Consider the following 21,995-nt stretch of genomic DNA (forward strand, 5'->3'; position numbering starts at 1 on the left):
GATGTCTAGGATACAAGCTCTGAAGATGCAGAGATCCTAAGAGAGTGTTGTGTGTGTTTCACGGAGCAAGCTGAGCCTCCATGGAAGGACTCCTTGCCCTCTCTGTAGGCTGAGGTGGGGGCGGGGGGGAGTGCAATAACCCACATCCCCTACAGCAGGGGTCTCAAACTCGCGGCCCACCCACCAATTTTGTGCGGCCGCAGACTGGCCCGCAGACTAATCCACGATGTTTGATTAGTCTGCGGGCCGCACAAAATTGGTGGGCAGGCCGCATGCGGCCCGTGGGCCGTGAGTTTGAGACCCCTGCCCTAGAGTCATGTTACTTATTGCCCAATTCTTTCAAAATTTCCTTCTACTTTATCCCCAGATTTGATTAGACAATATTTTATAACCTCCACACTGCTTGCTTCACTGCTTGACCAGATTCAACTATGGGTGTGGTTCTCAAACTTGCCTGCTGTGAAATCAGCTGTGGAGCTTTGTCAGGACCACAGCCCGCAGCAACCCTGTTTTACTGGTCTCAGGTGAGGCCCAGGCACTGGAGTCGTAACAGCCCACAGGTGACTACACTGTGCGGCCAGAGTTGAGGTCTGCTCCCGCAAGGTGTGGTGCTTGTCAAAAGTGAATATTGGCCACAATTTCCCAAGTCCTTCCAATCCTGATGATTCAAGGACTCTTTAATGTCTTGGAGACAAGGGTGAAATACTTGGCATCATCATTCATTCCTTTAGTATCTGAGTACATTCCTGTGCAAGTCATTCTTGTAGGCCCCTGCTGGTACCGTGGTGGCTCGGAAAAATCTCTTCCCTGTGGGAGCTTACACTCCAGGAGGGAGGCAGTTGATGTCTAACAAAGAAAGCAGATCAATGACTATGTGGAGAGCAGTATATAGCATAGTGATTAACTGTTTGGACCCAGTTCTGTGTGACCATGGGCAAGCTATGTAGCCTCTCTTGCTCAGTTTCCTCCTGTGTGAAGAGTGGGTTATACTAGCAAGTTCAGTAGCAATTTATAAGGTTGCTACAAGAATGAAAAGAGTTGATTCATGTAAAATACTTAGACTGCTTTCACATAAATAGACAATATTCAGTAAGAATTAACTATTGTTTTAACATCAAATACTGATACTATTATGAAGACCAACCAAACTGAGTAGGGAAGGGCGAGTGAGAGAGTAAGAGACTGGAAGGGAAAGTGAGATGGTTGTTTTAGCACAGGTGGTCAGGTGGTCCAAAGTGACATTTGTATAGAGACCTGAATAAAGAGAGGGATAGATGCATCAAATATCTAGGGATGAGGCTGGGTCAGCAGTTGTGTCGGTGATTATGAATCCATAGAGCACAGGGATGGTACAGCCATCTGATGATGAAAGTAATGATGTTGACCAGGTGATGATCTAATCATGACAGATAAAGGTGATACTGAGACTCCAGTGATTACTGAAGCAGTCTCAGTCCTTGAAGATGGAAGCTCTGAGCCAGCCAAGAATTCTTGACCAAAGTATCAGGTCAGAGAGTAAACCAGAACCTATGGTTTCTACTCAGAAAAGACCAGAGTCTAAACCAGGGGTCCCAAAACTACGCCCCGTGGGTCGCATGTGGCCCCCTGAGGCCATTTATCTGGCCCCCACTGCACTTCTGGAAGGGGCACCTCTTTCTTTCTTTTTTTTTTTTTTTTAAAAAAAAAGATGCACAGTCACCTCTGTGTGACATCATCTTTTTTTTTTTTTTTTTTTTTTTTCTGAAGCAGGAAACAGGGAGAGACAGTCAGACAGACTCCCGCACGCGCCCGACCGGGATCCACCCGGCACGCCCACCAGGGGCAAAGCTCTGCCCACCAGGGGGCGATGCTCTGCCCATCCTGGGCGTCGCCATGTTGCGACCAGAGCCACTCTAGCGCCTGGGGCAGAGGCCACAGAGCCATCCCCAGCGCCCAGGCCATCTTTGCTCCAATGGAGCCTTGGCTGCGGGAGGGGAAGAGAGAGACAGAGAGGAAAGCGCGGCGGAGGGGTGGAGAAGCAAATGGGCGCTTCTCCTGTGTGCCCTGGCCGGGAATCGAACCCTGGCCCTCTGCACACTAGGCCGACGCTCTACCGCTGAGCCAACCGGCCAGGGCAGGGGCACCTCTTTCATTGGTAGTCAATGAGAGAGCACATTGACCATCTCATTAGCCAAAAGCAGGCCCATAGTTCCCATTGAAATACTGGTCAGTTTGTTGATTTAAATTTACTTGTTTTTCATTTTAAATATTGTATTTGTTCCGGTTTTGTTTTGTTTTACTTTAAAATAAGATATATGCAGTGTGCATAGGGATTTGTTCATAGTTTTTTTTATAGTCTGGCCCTCCAACAGTCTGAGGGACAGTGAACTGGCCCCCTGTATAAAAAGTTTGGGGACCCCTGGTCTAAACCTTCCAGTGACCATGAGTCTTCAGAAGTTCTTCCTGTTCAAGTGTCACAGGCTGCAGGCGAAACTGTTTCCAAAGATGAACCCCAGACTGGATGGGGCTACTGGGGCAGCTGGGGCAAGTCTTTCCTTTCCTCTGCCTCGGCTATAGCAGCCACAGTAGGACAAGGCATTTCAAATGTCATTCAGAAGGCAGAGACTTCCCTTGGAATCCCTAGTCCCAGTGAAATTTCAGCTGAGGCCCAGCATGCAACAGGAGAGACAAATGCCAAACAGGATGAAAACTTCTCCCCAATGACTGGACCATTTGGTGTGTTCTCGACCATCACCTCTGCTGTTCAGAGCACAGGAAAGATTGTTATCAGTGGGGGTTTGGATGCCTTAGAATTCGTTGGGAAAAAGACAATGGGTATAATAGCAGAAGGGGATCCTGGCTATAAAAGAACCAAGGGTCTAATGATCCGGAATTCTACATTGTCTCAGGTTTTACAACAGGCGAAGGAGAAAGAGAAGCAATGGACTGCCGGTGAGATTACTATGGAAACGGACAAGAAAAGTCATTATGGGCTACTCTTTAATGAATTTCAAGGCCTTTCACATCTGGAAGCTCTGGAGATGCTTTCCCAAGAAAGCGAAGTGAAGGTGAAATCTGTCTTTAATTCTCTAAGCAGAGAAGAATTAGAGACTCTAAAACTTGAATTGGAGCAACTAAAAGAAGCATTCTCCATAGCAGAGTTCTCTGCGGAAGAGGAAAAGGAGAAAATGGGGATGAAGACTTTACCAAAGAGATAACAGAGCTGTTTTCCAGCAGCATGTTTCCTCCAAACCAGGGAAACTTGCCAGGGCAAGAAATACAGCCTATGAGTGGATCAGAACATCTGTGGAGAAGCCATTAAAAGAGGAGGAAGAAGGAGAAAAACAGTTGGAAGGAGAAAAAACCAAGAAAATCAGTGAAAATTCAATGGAGGACATTCATGCATTTGCAATCCGGAGCGTAGCAGAACTGTCGGCCTGCTCTATTGAACTGTTTCACAAAATGGCGGCTCTGGTTCTGCATGGCCGGAAGCAGGAAGTGACAGCTATAGAAAGGAGCAGAACCCTTTCCCAGGTGACAGTTGTGTTGTGTAAAGAGTTATCCTCCCTGTCTAAAGAGTTTACCACCTGCATAAGGACCGCTGGGGTCAAAGAAAAGGCAGACGTCCTTAATCCATTAATTACTGCAGTATTTCTAGCGGCATCAAATAATGCTTCCTATGTTCAGGATGCCTTTCAGCTACTCTTACCTGTGCTGGAGATCTTGCTAACTGAGAGCCAGACTGAATTACCCGAGGCCTGAGCTGCAGGTCCAGAGGCCTTTGACAGAACATTGAGGAACAGAGAAGACTGACCGGCAGGCAGGGTGTGAGGGCTGAGAGACGCCAGTCTGCTCTGGGTACCCTTTGCAGGAGTGAGGGGGAAGGGTTAATCTAGTATATACAAATTCAGGCAGGGTAGCAGTTTTACGGGACGTTTGTTGCCTTCACTGCTTGGCTGAAGTATTCAGGTTCTCACACTGCACTTCCAAGTAGTTATTTAAATTATTTGAAAAGAAAGTTTTTAAAGAAAGTTAAAAAATAATAGCCCTAAAGGTTAGTGGGACACTCAGGCAAAAATATCAGTCTTTTTTTGACGATGCAAAACACTAATAATTTTGTCATGGATATGATTTTGCAGCCCATGGATATAATCAGTTGTTAAGCAAGAAAAAAACTACTCAGTTTAGTATTCTAGAATTCACATGCTTGATCTATTAATGCCATGCATTTTCTCCTTTCATTAATAAAATCTTTGATTTTAAGAAACTGAGTATGTATAAACTCTGTAATAATTATGCTTCATTACACAAATTCTTGGAATTGGTTAGAAAGTTTCATCTGCTCTTTAATTCTCAGCAGATACTGGGCTTTGAGGAGAAATTTATAGAATATACTTGTAGCCATATGAATTAACTATGGTAATGTGCCCATTGGCTTCACATTGCTCTCACACCCCAAGATGACAAGCTTCAAGCAGTAGTTGACCTCCACTCAACTGGGGTCAAGACCAATAAGTGCCATTTAGAGAAACAGCTTCAACTGGGGTCAAGACCAATAAGTGCCATTTAGAGAAACAGCTTCATGTTTGCTGATATTCTGAGTCTCTCCAGGACGTTTTTCCTGCATATCCCATGTGCAGGATAAATTCTGTAAGAGCCAGTTCCAACGGAGTGTGGAAGCACTTTTAGTAATGGGGTTTTTGTCATTTGAATATTGTCAAAGTGAACTGAAGAGTCCCATAGAAATGATGTTCAGGCCCTGGCCAGTTGGCTCAGTGGTAGAGCGTCGGCCTGGCGTGCAGGAGTCCCAGGTTTGATTCCCAGTCAGGGCACACAGGAGAAGTGCCCATCTGCTTCTCCACTCCTCCCCCTCTCTTTCCTCTCTGTCTCTCTCTTCCCCTCCCACAGCCAAGGCTCCATTGGAGCAAAGTTGGCCCAGGCGCTGAGGATGGCTCTGTGGTCTCTGCCTCAGGCACTAGAATGTCTCTGGTTGCTGCAGAGCATCACCCCCTGGTGGGCATGCCAGGTGGATCCTGGTCGAGCGCATGCGGGAGTCTGTCTGACTGCCTCCCTGTTTCCAGCTTCAGAAAAATACAAAAAAAAAAAAAAAAAAAAAGAAATGATGTTCATTTATAACAGGATTTAACTGTAAGGCACATTATATTTTTCCTCATTCTTTTTGTTTTAATGTATTCTTTAGCTTAAAGAATAATGTAAATAATGTTTGTAAATATAACTTTATCCTTTAGGTCTTCAGCCTTCTTTTTGCTCTCTTTGACAGTTTAAGAGACTGCAAGGGTATCATCCTAAAAGTTATTTTGGTATTTACTCTTTTTTAAAAAGTTCTTCAACTTTGTGGTTTTTAAATGATTCAGGTAACTTTTGTGAGTTCTGCCACTCATCTTCTAAAACCTTTAAATAAAATGTAATAATTGTTTTTAAAAAATCTAGGGATGAGGGTGTCAAGGGGAACATGGGGGAGGGGGAGATATATTCGGTGGGATACTTGAATCTATGTAAACACAATAAATTAAAATCAATAAAAATTAAAAAAATATATATCTAGGGATGAGAGAACAGCAAAACAAAACAAAACCCCCAACAACAACAACCCCAAATTATTCCTAAGGCAGAATATTGCTTGGTCCAGGAGGAAGAGGACTAGAAGACACAAGGGGGAGTGAAGGGAGCGGGTTGGGAAGTAGCTCATTGTGCTGCTCAGCACATGTGTGTGTGGACTGTGACCTTTCACTAGACTATGAGGCTCAAGTCTTTGTATCACTAGTTACTACCTCAGGCTACGGAATATGCTCAAAAGTATTTGTTAACTATAAGAACATTGTTAACTAGGTATAGCTCCTCCATCAGCAAATTAGAATATCAGTATTCTAGGCTTAATTTTATACTCCCTAGTTCCATACAAAACCAACAGGGAGATGTGACATTTATGGAGCTCTCTTAAGGCTTTGTTTTACAAAAATATAGTCTGCAGGTCAAGAGAATAAACATCAGATGGGCCATCAATTGACAAGAACAATGCAAGTCCTTTTCTTGGTTCTTAAAAGTAAGTGGATACGATTCCCTAGAGTGCCATTATTGTGTACAACTGCTTATATGCAGTCAAGGGTTACCAAAATTAGTGCTTTGCTAGTGTTTCCTGGGGACTGATTTAACATGGAGCCAAGGAGCCAGGCTGTCAAACCCTGCTCTGGGGCGCTGCCATCTCCCACTGTGCATTGTGCACAGCATAGCCAGAATTCCAGCCAATTTTAGGTGGAAGCTTTATTATTGCATCATTGCTGTTATGTAGGGTGGCTTGTGGCTTTCTTTTGCAGGTTTTCTTGTATTTTAATGATAGCAATCTGGTTTGTTGTGGGTTTGTTTTATAATCTCTGCAGGCTATGGTAGGGAATGTTTCATAAACCCTTTTCTATTACTTGGGTTTTAAGTCAGTGTGCATTGGTTTTTGTGGATAACTGTCACTTTAGCCTGTTAAGCTCCCCTTCTACTTTCATGTAGTAAGAGTGCTTTACTTTTACTTTGGGACTCCCTCCCCATCTCCATGTGGCCCTAGTGGGGCTGTGTAACTTAGAATCTTGCCTCCCCTGCCTCCCTCCTTCTTTGCCCTTGCTCTAGGGGTGCTCAGTGAACCAGGCCAGACAAGAAGAGCACTTCCTTCCCCTGCTCACAGTGAGCCCTGGGTTCATTCTAGGTTCCTCACTATGAGCTGGCAAGGCAGTGCTCATTAAGAGGGAGCAGACTGCCCTCCTCCTCTAAGACAGTGGTTCTTAAAACTAACACTTCCTTTTATAGAAACAATTATCTTGTTATTATCCCTTTAATATACCAAAAGGGAACTCAGAGATAGTACATCTATATTATTAAATTAAAAAATATATGCTCTCCTAACTCTAATATATAGGAAATGAAAATTGGTTATAAAATAGTTTATAGTAAATTAATAATTCATCAATATGTAAATACACGGGCACACCTGCACTTCAACACATAAGATAATCAGATGTTTGCCTCAAATATGTAGAATCACCATGAGTGTGACAGTGACAGATAGGAATGTAGGCAGGTGAGCTGTATGCTGCCTCCAATACCATTAGTGAGATTACCATTGGTAAAGTGATATCTGAAATAGTTAAATAGTGAACAGCCTTTGGTAAAATCTGAAATAGTTGTCCCTCACTTTACACATGGTAGTATTCATGAACAATTCAGTGTATATTAACATTGAGCAACACATCTAGGGCCTACTGAGGTGCTCTCTGGGGACAAAGGCAGTGGATGCCATCTTTACACTCTCCATCTGCCTTGCTCCAGGTCTCTGGTATTTCCCAGGAATGAGTTTATACACTTACCTGCTCTTTCAATTTCTGTGTTTGGATGCAGAGGATACCTATAGATCACCTGGCCCTAGTGGTGGGGCTAATACTTGTGTGTCCCACATGATTAGTACAGAGTTCTTAACCAGCTACTACCCCTGCCTAGAGCAGCTGAGAGGCAACATATGGAGGAGCCCAGCCATTCTGTGAAAGAAGCCCGTTAGCTCATCTTCATAGCTGCAAGTTTATGGAAAGAATAATTAAATATACATCTAAGGCCATCTGTAATCTTCTCCAGAGACCTCACAGGGTGATTACAATCTTTGCACTCTCCCTCTGCCATACTCTTTGGTGTCATGTCAATTCCCAGCCAGGGCACACAAGAGAAGCTCCCATATGCTTCTTCACCCCTCCCCCTCTCCTTTCTCTCTATCTTTCTCTTCCCCTCCTGCAGCCAAGGTTCTGTTGGAGCAAAGTTGGCCCAGGCACTGAGGATGGCTCCATGGCCTCTGCCTCAGGCACTAGAATGGCTCCTGTTGCAATGGAGGAACGCCCTCGCGGACAGAGCATCACCCCCTAGCAGCCATGCCAGATGGATCCTTGTTAGGAGCATGCTGGAGTCTGTCTCTCTGCCTCCCAGCTTCTCACTTCCAAAAAAATACAAACAAAAGAAAATGTTGCTGGATCAGATAAGCGTTCTCTATGCCCCCACTCAGGGTAGCCCCCTCAACCTGCACCCCCAACCTGGCACCTGCTCTGTGCTCTATGGTTGTTCACATAGACTGGGTCACATCTGGAGTCTCTTCCAGTTGTGTTCTACATGTGGAAAGCCTGGCTTCCCCATAAGCACAGGGACATCTGGCACATCCACCACAGTACCCGTAGCCCAGGCACAGAACCAGACACATAGTAGATACCCACGAAACACTCCCTCCCTTCGTGGCTGAACACCAGTTCACTTTGCTTGACAAGATCTCTGCTGGAACCACCAGCTCAACCTTGCTCCTACCACTCCCTGACTAGAGATGAAGAAAAGCTGGTTGTCCTCAAGTTCGTGTTGATTTACTGAAATCAAATCTGATAGCTGAATAGTAAGACGGGTTCAACAGGTAGGATGAACCCAGGCATGTTATTATTTACAGCATGTGCTGGCAAGGCTAGTAATGCCTTTTACCCCCAGCCATGGAGCTGTGGCTCTCATTTCTGTTGAAGAAACAAAGTCTTTATATCAACTCTTGCACGATAGGGTTACAAGTGACAGAGAAAGAGCCCTGCTCTGTTTTGTAGCTATGGGGCACGATCATACTTCACACAGTATCCCCGCAATGAAGAAAGAGGAAGAGGAGCTCAAAAGAATCAAAATCAAATAAAACAACTTTTCTGAAAAGGCATTCCTCAAAGGCCCGGTGCAATCAGAAAGGAGTGGTTAAGTCATTTCCAGTTGTACTGTTGAGAAAAGAGATATTTGCCCTTTACAACTCTCAAATACAAAGATGCTACTCAATGACAATCATAAGTTTCTAATTTACAATGATTTATTTTCAAAAGTAAAAAAAAAAATTTTTTTTAAGAAATAAGGCCAACTGTGTTATGATACTGTATTGTTGGGACAGAAATGTGTAGTGCTGAATAAATTCATAACCAGAAATGTTTTCTAGTCTATGAACAGCTGAAAAGGATGTTATAAAGAGACTTAAACATGGGGTAGAACATTTCACATGATAAATGGTGGCAGTATTAAGAGCTTGTGTACTGCAAACATATGGTTCAACTGCCATCTCCCCAGCCTCACCCATAGCAGGCATTGCTGAGTATAGCAGTTTAGCAGGATGGTTGAGAATGTTGCCTCTAAAATCACACTGTCTGGGTTTGAGTCCCGGCTCTGCCATTTAACAGCTGCATGACCTTGGGCAGGTTTCTCAGCCACACAGTGCCTCTGCTATTCAGTGAAGGAGCAGAACAGTATCTACCTCGTGTCATCACATTGGCTGAGTGACTAAATAATTTCATACATATAAAGCATTTTGTGGCATATTTGGCCCAAAGTAAGTACTCAAGGACTAGCAAGCTCTTAAGCCCAAAACTAGACACAACCCAAGTGCCCATCAATAAGAGAACAGATGAATTGGATGAATCTCAAAGTAAATATGCTAGTGACAAAAAGCTAGACCAAAAAAGTATGTAGGGCATGATTCCATTTACATACAACTCTTGAAGATGCAAACTGATCCATAGTGACAGAAGGGACATCAGTAGTTGCTTGTGAGTGGGAGGCAGGGAGAGCAGGAGGAAGGGGCTAGCTACAAAGGGGCGTGAGGAAACTTTTGTGTGTGTTTGATGGAAGTGTTTACTATCTTGACTGTGGTGATGGTTTCATGAGTGTACACATATGTCAAACATCAAATTGTACACTTTAAATATGGGTGATTTGTTGTATGTATGTTAATTAAATCTCAATAAAACTTTAAGGAAAAATAAATATTAGCCATTACCATTACCCCATCCTTGTTCACACAGCGCCCCAAGTGGTCACTACTGGATCAGAGGTAATACTCAGTTCTAGTTGGATTTGTTTTTCCCTGGTTTAGATGAATCATTTGATTCTCTCTACTTATAAGAATTTATGATTCTATAATTGACTAGTCTTCTGATCTTAGACATGTCACTGAAACTCTCTGAGCCTCAATGTTTTTTTTATCAGTAATACTGAAATGATAATATCTACTTCGCCTTTCTAGTTTGTTGTGAAGGTTGAATGCGAGAATGTTCATCAAAGTGCTTCAAAACACTGTCTGGTGTTGGGCATTCGTAAGGGGATGAAACGTGGTGTATGAGTTCAAATATTCAATGTGCTTTCCAGGACTTAGTCTGCCAGCAGAACTTGATGCTAAGCACCTCTTAAAGCAGTCATTTTATAAATATGATTGGGATTTATGATTTTTGTGTGGACACATTTGTTAGCTTATTTTTGTGGTGAATCACCCGGGTCTGTGGAGAAAAGGGATGGAGGGTTATCAGAGTCTGAGGAACCCAAGCCAGGCCATTTAGAGAGGCCAGCCAGGCTTAGCAGGGTTTGCTGAATATAGGAACTTTCCAGGCAGAAAGTCTGACACTTACGGAAGCTTTTTCCTTCTGAACAGAGGCCCCTGCCCTTTGATGAGTTAATACCTGGTACTAGGCGGCTAGTTGGACATGGCTTAATCTCTTGTGTAAAAATGATTTCATATTGTCCTAGAGAGCCTGCAAGGGTGGTTACATGAAACAACAGAACAGACCTCATTGAGGGGTTGGAGGGAGTTTATGAACCCAGAGTGAAAAAATACTGGAATGATACAAGCTAAAATTGTACCAAAAGCAAGCCAAGAGGTGCAAACCAAATCACTAACCTGGCTATTTTTAGACCTGAAGTTGGGGAAGATTTTCACTTTCTTCTCTTGGTTTAATTGTATGTTCTAAATTTTCTAAACAAGTGGCTATTCATTTTGCAAAAACAAAAAAAACAAAGAGCAACAACAAAAAACCAAAACCGAAGTATTTCTGGATTGGAATTGTTACCTTTGTTCAAAAAAGCAAGAAATGTTCTTGTTAACTCTAACCAGTAAAGATAAGCATCAGCTGCAAACAAACAGAAAAATAACATGCCTCAAGCCTAGTCTGATCTGCCAGCTCAGACATCTGTCCCTGAGAACTATGCCACAGGATAGTTTCAGCAAAGTCCTGCTGTGCCTCTTGACACACAAATGAAAAGTGTCCCCTAAGCCTCTTTATGTCCTTTACTGCTAGATTTTGCTCTGTAATCCATACATGAATATAAGTTGTTAGATTGACATCTTTTTTTTTTTTTTTTTTCATTTTTCCGAAGCTGGAAACGGGGAGGCAGTCAGACAGACTCCCGCATGCGCCCGACCGGGATCCACCCGGCATGCCCGCCAGGGGCGATGCTCTGCCCCTCTGGGGCATTGCTCTGTTGCATCCAGAGCCATTCTAGTGCCTGAGGCAGAGGCCACAGAGCCATCCTCAGTGCCCGGGCCATCTTTGCTCCAATGGAGCCTCAGCTGTGGGAGGGGAAGAGAGAGACAGAGAGGAAGGAGAGGGGGAGGGGTGGAGAAGCAGATGGGCACTTCTCCTGTGTGCCCTGGCCGGGAATCGAACCCAGGACTCCTGCACGCCAGGCCGATGCTCTACCACTGAGCCAACCGGCCAGGGCCTGATTGACATCTTTTGTGCTTGTGACACTCATTTTGAAACCAATTGTGTTGTACCTTGAGTCCCCACAAACCTCTCAGCCGGTAGGTCCAGAGCAGGCCCCACCAAGAGTGATGAAACAGCTGTCACTGGTTCATGTCCCTCTCTGCTCACCCAACACCTGGACCCACTGCAAAGGACGTCTGAAAGTGTGGTGATCCCGGGAGCTCCTCGGGTGTGCTCATGCGCAGTGCACTCTGGCCGTGCCCACTGGCCTGGCTCATGGCATCTGCAGTGTTCACCGCAGAACCCGAACACTCAAATCACATCCCGGCTTTGGGATTTACCGCCTGAGTAACCTAGGGCAAGATACTTCTCTGTATCTTGGTTTCCTTATCAGTAAAATGGGCAAAATAATATCTATTTCATAGGATTGTTGTGAGGATGAAGTGAATTAATATAGCATAGTGCTCCAAATAGTGCCTGGCACATAGTAAGTGCTCATGCATGTTAACTATTATTTTTATTACTGCCCAATGCCTCTGCTCAGCCACTTGCTGTCTGTCCTAGCAGCATGTGAAACAAATCTTCATGCTACATATGGATGAAAAAGACTGGCTAATACCCCAGGTGGTGCTTCACAGACTTCGGTTTTACCTGAGCAAGCTGCTTAGATGTAGTTCTTAATGCAATTTCCCTGGAGGCACTTTTTCCAAGACTAGACCTTATATCTCTTACAGAGCCAGTTGAAGTCAAATCTCAACCTTCAAAATTCTAGGGGCTGTGAGGGTCTCTTATCTGTCGGGAGCCGATCCACTAGTGCTGGCTAACAAGGTCACAGCAGAAGAAGATCCACAACTGCTGGCTGACAAAGTCACAGCAGAAGAAGACCAATGGCTGCTGGTTAATAAAGTCACCGCAGTGAAGACTAACAGCTGCGGGTTGACAAAGTCACCGCAAAGGAAAGGCATAACGATACTTCCCCCTTTTGACCTTTTTGAATTAATCTGACCTTATATCCCCCCTTTTCTGGGTGTGTGCTATCATTTATGACACAGGGATAATAGTATCGTACTTTCCCTGTAGATTCGTAGTAATTTCTTTGGAAATGAGACAGAGGGTGTGAGTTCCACAGAAAAGCCTATAAGCCCCTTGAACTGGGCTCATAGACATAAGAGGCTGGCTATGATATCCCTCATAAAGGGTTAAGTTTGTAGAAGAATTTCTTCTTATTAATCATGTTAGAAAGAATAGATTGTGACTTATGAATAGGTAGGAAACAGTAACTATACACAGAGCACCTTTCAGCCTTCACTTAATTCATCACTTTTCCTCCCTAGCCTTTTCATGTGGTAGAGTAAAGAAACTTTCCATTCTTTTTGCATACCTGACCTGCAGGTGGTGGAACACTCTGAGAAAAGTAAAGTTAGAACTTAACTAGTGTATGAATATAGTAAATAAATAAAATTTGACTAGACAATAGAATCCTAGACAAGGTAGAGTTATTAATCAGTACTGACCTTTTGGAAGTTTGTACCAATATTGTTATTGCTGTTCAAGTTATTGTATAATTGTACTTTGAATGACTTACCACCTGATTTATAGTTTATAGAAATGAATTAACTGTTACCTAGGAAATTTAACCATAGTGAAACAAAAACAATGATTAATCAATGTATTCTGAATACCATGTGATTGTAACTTAGTGTGTGTGCATAAAGAGAAAGCTAGACCAGCATTTGGGAGAGATGCCTGGCAGTAAATGCTAATTAGAGAATAAAGAGAAAGAAAAGAATTCGGCTCTCTCACTCGATTCGTGCCGACGCCGTCTCTTCCTGTGGGACCCCTGGATTCCCCCCGGGGCTGGACCCCGGCACTTATCATATTGGGTTTTACTCACCCTCCAGTAGCTTTAATACCTAGGCTGTACCCCAAACCTATAAAATCAGGATCTCTCAGGTGGGACCCAGTTACCAGTATTGCTTTAAAAGCTTCCCAGGTGATTCTAGTGTGCAGCCAAGGCTGAGAAGTCTGTCTACACATAAACCAAATGTCACAATACTAATGGATCACAGGTGGTGGCTGATGTATGGTTATATTTAAAGACATGAACAGATGTTATAAGCTGACAAGATTGGGGACAGGAAAGACTCAGGAAGGGGGCCCTTAGAATATCAAAGCTCCATGGTATCTTCTCACTTTTTTGAAAGATGCTTGGTTTAGGGGATCCCCAGTTAGAACTGCTTGTGTTCTTGTAATTTACAGTTTCCTTCTGTTTGATAAAAACCTGTCCTACTCTGAATCAGAACTCCTTGCATGAGTCCAAAGGCAGAGCTGGACAAGGGTACACTGGAGCCTCACACCTCTAAAGTGGCCCTGCCCTGGAGTCATCCAGTGTCTCACTGAGGAGAACTGATATATAAAGGGAAATATCCAACCCTCCAGCACATGCTGAGAATGAGATGGGAAGCCGTGCCATGAAGCCTAGATAAGGAGGCTCTGGAAAGACTCTGAAGAGGACAGGGCACCCCCAGAAGAGGCCATGAGGCGAGGATGTGAGGTGTGTATCCTCTTTAACCCCACTGTGCTTCTGTTTCTTCAAATGGTCTTCTTTTTTTTCTTAAAGACAGAGAGAATCAGAGAGAGGGATAGACAGAGACAGACAGGAATAAAGAGAGATGAGAAGCATCAATTAGTTTTTCGTTGTGCATTGCAACACCTTAGTTGTTCATTGATTGCTTTCTCATATGTGCCTTGACAACGGGCCTTCAGCAGACCGAGTAACCCCTTGCTTGAGCCAGCGACCTTGGGCTCAAACTGGTGAGCTTTTGCTCAAACCAGATGAGCCCGTGCTCAAGCTGGCGACCTCGGGGTCTCAAACCTGGGTCCTTCCGCATCCCAGTCCGATGCTCTATCCACCATGCCACCGCCTGGTCAGGCTCTTCAAATGTTCTTAAGTCCTCAGGGTTACTGTGAAGATTTAATGAGTTAGTACAGTGTATTAAAATAGAGAATGCTTGGCACTGAAAAAACTCTTTACAGTAGGGTGAGCTGTGCTTCTTCCTCTTTCTTCTTCTTTCTTCTTCTTCCCCTCCCCTCCTCATCCTCCTTCTTCTTTTTAATTTAGTGAGAGGAGGGGAGGCAGAGACAGACTCCTGCATGTGCCCTGACTGCGATCCACCTGGCAAGGCCACCAGGAGGCGATGCTCTGCCCATCTGGGTCCCTTGCTCCATTGCAACCGGAGTCATTTCTTAGTGCCTCAGTTGGAGGCCATGGAGACATCCTCAACATCAGGGGCCAACTCATTCCAATTGAGCTATAGCTGCAGGAGGGAAGGATAAGAGAGAGAGAGAGAGAGAGAGAGAGAGAGAGAGAGAGAGAGAGAGATAGGGAGGAGAGAAGGAGAAGCAGATGGGCACCTCTACTCTGTGCACTGGCTGGGAATCAAACCCGAGACATCCACACACTGGGCCAACACGCCACCACTGAGCCAACTGGCCAGGGCCTCATTATTATTCTTATCATTAGTATAATTATTAAGCAGCAATGGTTATTCATATTTTTCTACAACCTGGGTGATATTTTCCTCAATAATATTTCCATCACCTTTGAGAGGCAACAAACTCCTTTCCACTGTATCTTTTGGGATAGCATTGCGTGATTCTTTGAACTCTGATGTTCAAGGTCTGTGTTTATGTTACAGTCCTGATTGACGTATGTATGATGTACAATAGAGGCATGCCTTGGAGATATTGCAGGTTCGGTTCCAGTCCACTTCAATAAAGTGAGTATCACAATAAAGTGTGACATAAATTTTTGGTTTCCCAGTACATATAAACGTTATAGTCACACTATAGACTATTAAGTGTGTAACAGCATTAGGTCTAAAAAAGCAATGCACATTCCTTAATTAAAAAATACCCTTTTGCTAAAAACAAATGCTGACATCATCTGAGCCTTCAGGAAGTCGTCATCTTTTTGCTGGTGGAGGGTCTTGCCTTGTTGATGGCTGCTGACTGATCAGGGTGCTGGCTGCTGAAGGTTGGGGTGAATGTGGCAATTTCTTAAAACATGACAATAATAAAGTTTTCTGTGTTGATCAATTCTTCCTTGCATAAACAATTTCTCTGTAGCATGTGATACTTTTTTTTTTTTTACAGAGGCAGAGATAGACAGGGACAGACAGACAGGAACGGAGAGATGAGAAGCATCAATCATCAGTTTCTCGTTGCACGTTGCGACTTCTTCGTTGTTCATTGATTGCTTTCTCACATGTGCCCTGACCGTGGGCCTTCAGCAGACCGAGCAACCCCTTGCTGGAGCCAGCGACCTTGGGTCCAAGCTGGTGAGCTCTTTGCTCAAGCCAGATGAGCCCACGCTCAAGCTGGTGACCTCGGGGTCTTGAACCTGGGTCCTTCCACATCCCAGTCCGACGCTCTATTAACTGCGCCACCACCTGGTCAGGTGCATGTGATACTTTTTGACAGCATTTTACCTACAGTTGAGATTTTTTCAAATTTAGAGTCTATCATCTCAAACCCTGCTATTACTTTATCAATTCGGTTTATGTAATATTCTAAATCCTGTGCCATGATTTCAATGATCTTCACAGCATCTTCATCAGAGGTAGATTCCATCTCAAGAAACCAATTGTTTTTTTTTGAAAGTCATACATGGAGAAATTTATTGTGTGATGAACATGGCTTTTCAAATCAGCAGGTAGGCTGGTTGTTAGCACTCTGCTCCATGCTGAACCTTCCGTGTTAAGCTCCTGTGTTACAAAGGTGCTGGCGGAACATGGCACTCCACTTTCAGGTCCCCTTAGCAGCCTCCTTGCTCAGGTTCTGTGAATGGGAGGCCTTGGAAGTGAGGGGCAATTCTTGGCTCTTGTAAGAAGAAGCTGTTTTATGCTTCTGTGACTCTCCTGGCAGTAGTGATAGCATTAATGGCAGGCAATTTGGGCTCTGCCAGCATGGAGAGTGGTAGTGGTTTCTTCTGGATCATCTAAGTTAAATTTCTTTCTTTTTTTTAAAATTTAAATAAATTTTTATTAATGTTAATGGAGTGACATTAATAAATCAGGGTACATATATTCAAAGAAAACATGTCTAGGTTATCTTGTCATTCAATTATGTTGCATACCCATCGCCCAGAGTCAGATTGTCCTCCGTCACCCTCTATCTAGTTTTCTTTGTACCCCTCCCCCTCCCCCTAACCTTCTCCCTCCTTCCCTCCCGCGTCCTCCCTCCCCCCACTCCTGGTAACCACCACACTCTTGTCCATGTCTCTTAGTCTCATTTTTATGTTCCACCAATGTATGGAATCATGTTATTCTTGTTTTTTTTTCTGATTTACTTATTTCACTCTATAATGTTATCAAGATCCCACCATTTTGTTGTAAATGATCCGAAGTCATCATTTCTTAGGGCCGAGTAGTATTCCATAGTGTATATGTGCCACATCTTCTTTATCCAGTCATCTATTGAAGGGCTTTTTGGTTGTTTCCATGTCTTGGCCACTGTGAACAGTGCTGCAATGAACATGGGGCTACATGTGTCTTTACATATCAATGTTTCTGAGGTTTTGGGGTATATACCCAGTAGAGGGATTGCTGGGTCATAAGGTAGTTCTATTTTCAGTTTTTTGAGGAACCACCATACTTTCCTCCATAATGGTTGTACTACTTTACAGTCCCAGCAACAGTGGATGAGAGTTCCCTTTTCTTCGCAGCCTCTCCAACATTTGCTATTACCCGTCTTGTTGATAATAGCTAATCTAACAGGGGTGAGGTGGTATCTCATTGTAGTTTTGATTTGCATTTCTCTAATAACTAATGAAGATGAGCATCTTTTCATATATCTGTTGGCCATTTGTATTTCTTCCTGGGAGAAGTGTCTGTTCATGTCCTCTTCCCATTTTTTTATTGAATTGTTTGTTTTTTGTTGAGTTTTATGAGTTCTTTGTAAAATTTGGATATTAGGCCCTTATCTGAGCTGTTATTTGAAAATAACATTTCCCATTTAGTTGGCTGTCTGTTTATTTTGATGTCAGTTTGTCTTGCTGAGCAAAAACTTTTTATTCTGATGTAGTCCCATTCATTTATCTTTGCCTTCACTTCTCTTGCCTTTGGAGTCAAGTTCATAAAATGTTCTTTAAAACCCAGGTCCATAAGTTTAGTACCTATGTCTTCTTCTATGTACTTTATTGTTTCAGGTCTTATATTTAGGTCTTTGATCCATTTTGAATTAATTTTAGTACACGGGGACAAGCTGTAGTCGAGTTTCATTCTTTTGCATGTGGCTTTCCAGTTTTCCCAACACCATTTGTTGAAGAGGCTTTCTTTTCTCCATTGTGTGTTGTTGGCCCCTTTATCAAAAATTATTTGACCATATATATATGGTTTTATTTCTGGGCTTTCTATTCTGTTCCATTGGTCTGAGTGTCTATTTTTCTGCCAATACCATGCTGTTTTGATTGTTGTGGCCCTATAATATAGTTTGAAGTCAGGTATTGTAATGCCCCCAGCTTCATTCTTTTTCCTTAGGATTGCTTTGGCTATTCGGGTTTTTTATAGTTCCATATAAATCTGATGGTTTTTTGTTCCATTTCTTTAAAAAATGTCATAGGAATTTTGATGGGAATTGCATTAAATTTATAAATTGCTTTGGGTAATATGGCCATTTTAATTATATTTACTCTTCCTATCCAAGAACAAGGAATATTTTTCCATCTCATTGTGTCTTTTTCTATTTCTCTTAACAATGCTTTGTAGTTTTCGTTATATAGGTCCTTTACATTCTTTGTTATGTTTATTCCTAGGTATTTTATTTTTTTTGTTGCAATCATGAAGGGGATTATTTTTTTGAGTTCGTTTTCTAATATTTCATTGTTGGCATATAGAAAGGCTATGGACTTTTGTATGTTAATTTTGTATCCTGCGACCTTACTGTATTGGTTTATTGTTTCTAGTAATCTTTTTGTGGAGTCCTTCGGGTTTTCGATGTATAGGATCATATCATCTGCAAAAAGTGATATCTTTACTTCTTCTTTTCCGATATGGATGCCTTTTATTTCTTTGTCTTGTCTGATTGCTCTGGCCAGAACTTCTAGTACCACATTAAATAAGAGTGGAGAGAGTGGACAACCCTGTCTTGTTCCTGATTTAAGGTGGAAAGGTGGAAAGTCCTCAGTTTTATGCCATTTAATATGATGTTGGCTGATGGTTTATCATATATGGCCTTTATCATGTTGAGATATTTTTCTTCTATAGCCATTTTGTTGAGAGTCTTAAACATAAAATTGTGTTATATTTTATCAAAAGCCTTTTCTGCGTCTATTGATAAGATCATGTGGTTTTTGTTCTTTGTTTTGTTGATATGGCGTATTACGTTAACCGTTTTACGTATGTTGAACCATCCTTGAGATTCTGGGATGAATCCCACTTGATCATGATGTATTATTTTTTTTAATATGTTGTTGTATTCGATTTGCCAGTATTTTGTTTAGTATTTTAGCATCTGTATTTATTAGAGATATTGGTCTGTAGTTTTCTTTCTTTGTGCAGTTCTTGCCAGGAGAAACCAATTTCTTTATCACTGTAACACCAGTGGCCAAGGCCAGGCAGGTTCACATTGGATTTAGGCAGATGGTAGAGAAACTGCAGAGCCAGAAAGCATTGGGCCAGTCCTGTTTAATAGTCTCGCAACAGTCTGACCAGGTGGTGGCGCAGTGGATAGAGCATAGGACTGGGATGCGGAAAGACTAAGGTTTGAGACCCCGAGGTTGCCAGTTTGAGCACAGGTTCATCTGGTTTGAGCAAAAGCTCACCAGCATGGACCCAAGGTCGCTGGTTCAAGCAAGGGGTTTCTCGGTCTGCTGAAGGCCCGTGGTCAAGGCACATATGAGAAAGCAATCAATGAACAACTAAGTCTTAGTTACTAAGATGTTGCAACAAAAAACTGATGATTGACGCTTCTCATCTCTCTCTGTTCCTGTCTGTCTGTCCCTATCTATCCCTCTCTCTGACTCTCTCTGTCTATGTAAAAAAAAAAAAAAAAAAAAAGAGTCTTGCAACAGCAGACGGAGCAACAAGCAGGGAAAAACCGCTTCTCAGGCAAACAAACAGCAAAAATGGCCCCTCGCAGTGTTGGGCAGGCAATCCACAATCCACCACCCTGATCACAAGCACCCAAAGCCTTACATAGACTATACAAACACTTGGTGCTGCCACGTATTCACGCACTAATCAAGCAAAGTGCTTGCAGCTGGTAAACCAGTGAGCAAGCCTAACACAGCTGTTTTCCCCACAATCATCTTTAAGAAACAACTGCCCGTTCATGGAAGTTTGATCATGAGATTGCAGTAATTTAGTCACATCTGCAGGCTCCACTTCTGATTCTAGTTCTCTTGCTGTTTCTCCCACATCTGCAGTTACTTCTTCCACTGAAGTCTTGAGCACCTAAAAGTCATCCATGAGGGTTGGAATCAACTTCTTCCAAATTCCTACTAATGCTGATATTTTGACTTCTTCCCATGAATAAACAAAGTTCTTAATGGCATTTAGAACCGTGAATACTTTCCAGAAGGTTTTCAATTTATTTTGCCCAAATTCATCAGAGAAATCACTGTTTATGGGCAGCTATCACCTTAAAAAATGTATATTTTAAATAATAATACTTGAAAATCAAAATTAATCCTTGATTCACAGGTTGCAGAATGGATGTCATGTTAGCAGGCATGAAAACAGTGTTAATTTTGTACATCTCCTTCAGAGCTCTTGGGTGACCAGGTACTTTGTCAATGAGCAGTGCTACTTTGAAAGAAATCCTTTTCTCTGAGCAGATCTCAACAGGGGGCTTAAAATATTCAGTAGGTCATGTTGTAGATAGGTGTGACATACTCCAGGCTTTGTTATTATCTATATTTATAGAACACAGGCAGAGTAGATTTAGCCTAATGCTTAAGGGTCCTAGGCTTTTTGGAACGGTAAATAAGCATTGGCTTTAACTTAAAGTCACCAGCCACATTAGCCCCTAATAAGGAAGTCTGCCTGTCCTTTGAAGTTTTTATCTTCTTTTCTGTTTTGTCCTTTGACGTTTGGAAGCCAGGCATTGACTTTTTCTCCCTAGCTATGAAAGTCCTAGATAGGATCTTCTTCCAATAGAAGGTTATTTTATCTACATTGAAAATCTATTCTTTAGTGCAGCACCTTTATTAATTATCTTGGCTAGATCTGGATAACTTGCTACAGTGTCTACATCTGCACTTGCTGTTTCACCTTGTACTTTTATGTTACAGAGATGGCTTCTCTCCATAAACCTCATGAAGCAAAACCTCTGCTAGCTTCAAACTTTTCTTCTGCAGCTTCCTTACCTCTCAGCTTTTATAGAATTAAAGAGAGCTAGGGCTTTGCTCTGAATTAGGAGTTGGCTTATGGGAATGTTGTAGCTGGTTTGATCTTTTATAAAGAACACTAGAACTTTCTCCATATTAGCAATAAGGTGGTTTTTGCTTTCTTATTATTCATGTGTTTGCTGGAGTCACGCTTTTCATTTCTTTCAAGAACTCTGCATTCAGATATTTGCATTTGACACAAGAAGTCTACCTTTCAGCCCATCTTGGCTTTCAATATGCCTTCCCACTAAGCTTAATTCTTTCTAGCTTTTGATTTAAAGTGAGAGGTGTATGACTCTTTCTTTACTTGAGCACTTAGAAGCCATTGTAGAGTTATTAACTGGTTATTAATTGTAGCATTGCTTTGTTTCAGAGAAAAGAGTGGCCTTATAAAGCCACAGAACAAGAGCTGTAGATGCAGACTGCTGTTTTTTATCCCAACTCCACCCCTTAAAAGTTCTGCCATTTGAAGCAAGTTTCTTAATTTCTCTGTACCTCAGTTTCCCCATGTGTATATGAGGGTAATATAAGGAGGTTGCTGCAAGAATAAAATGAGTTCATTCATGTAAAGTATTCAGAACAATGCCTGGCATAGTGAAAGTTCTCAAAAAATGTTAGTTATTATTATTATTGTACTTATCCTTTGGGCATATTTGAGCACTGTACCTTGTATAGTCCATGGTACACAGAAGGAGTTCAATAATGTTCACTGATAGGTTAATAACCTAAAATGTGATGGTAGGGAAACAAAAGTATAGAATTTCTGAATGTTATTGAAGTTATCAGCTTAAAATAGGATGTTTTAAATATATTTTATGTAGGCCTCATGGTAACCACATAGAAAAAGATCTGTAATAGATAAAAAAATATTATGATAAAGAAATCAAAGCATATCACCACAAAAAGTCATCAAATCACAAAGAAGAAAGAAAGGGACAAAAGAACTAAAAAATAGAAAATAATTTACAACATAACTATAGTAAATTCTTACCTCTCATTAATTACTGTAAATATAAATAAATTAAATTCTCTAATCAAAAGACACAGAATGGCTGAATAAATAAAAATATATGATCCAATAATAGTCTGCTGACAAGAGACTG

At 42.2% G+C, this 21,995-nt stretch overlaps 2 pseudogenes; one reads left to right on the forward strand and one right to left on the reverse strand.

Moving 5' to 3' along the window:
• Positions 1-431: 431 nt before the first annotated feature.
• LOC136329753 (protein FAM114A2 pseudogene) lies at positions 432-3,793 on the forward strand (annotated as a pseudogene).
• An 11,634-nt stretch (positions 3,794-15,427) lies between these two features.
• On the reverse strand, positions 15,428-21,218 carry LOC136329754 (tigger transposable element-derived protein 1-like; annotated as a pseudogene).
• Between the last annotated feature and the right edge of the window lie 777 nt (positions 21,219-21,995).

This window comes from Saccopteryx bilineata, chromosome 3, assembly GCF_036850765.1.
Source record: "Saccopteryx bilineata isolate mSacBil1 chromosome 3, mSacBil1_pri_phased_curated, whole genome shotgun sequence".
NCBI classification, from domain to species: domain Eukaryota; kingdom Metazoa; phylum Chordata; class Mammalia; order Chiroptera; family Emballonuridae; genus Saccopteryx; species Saccopteryx bilineata.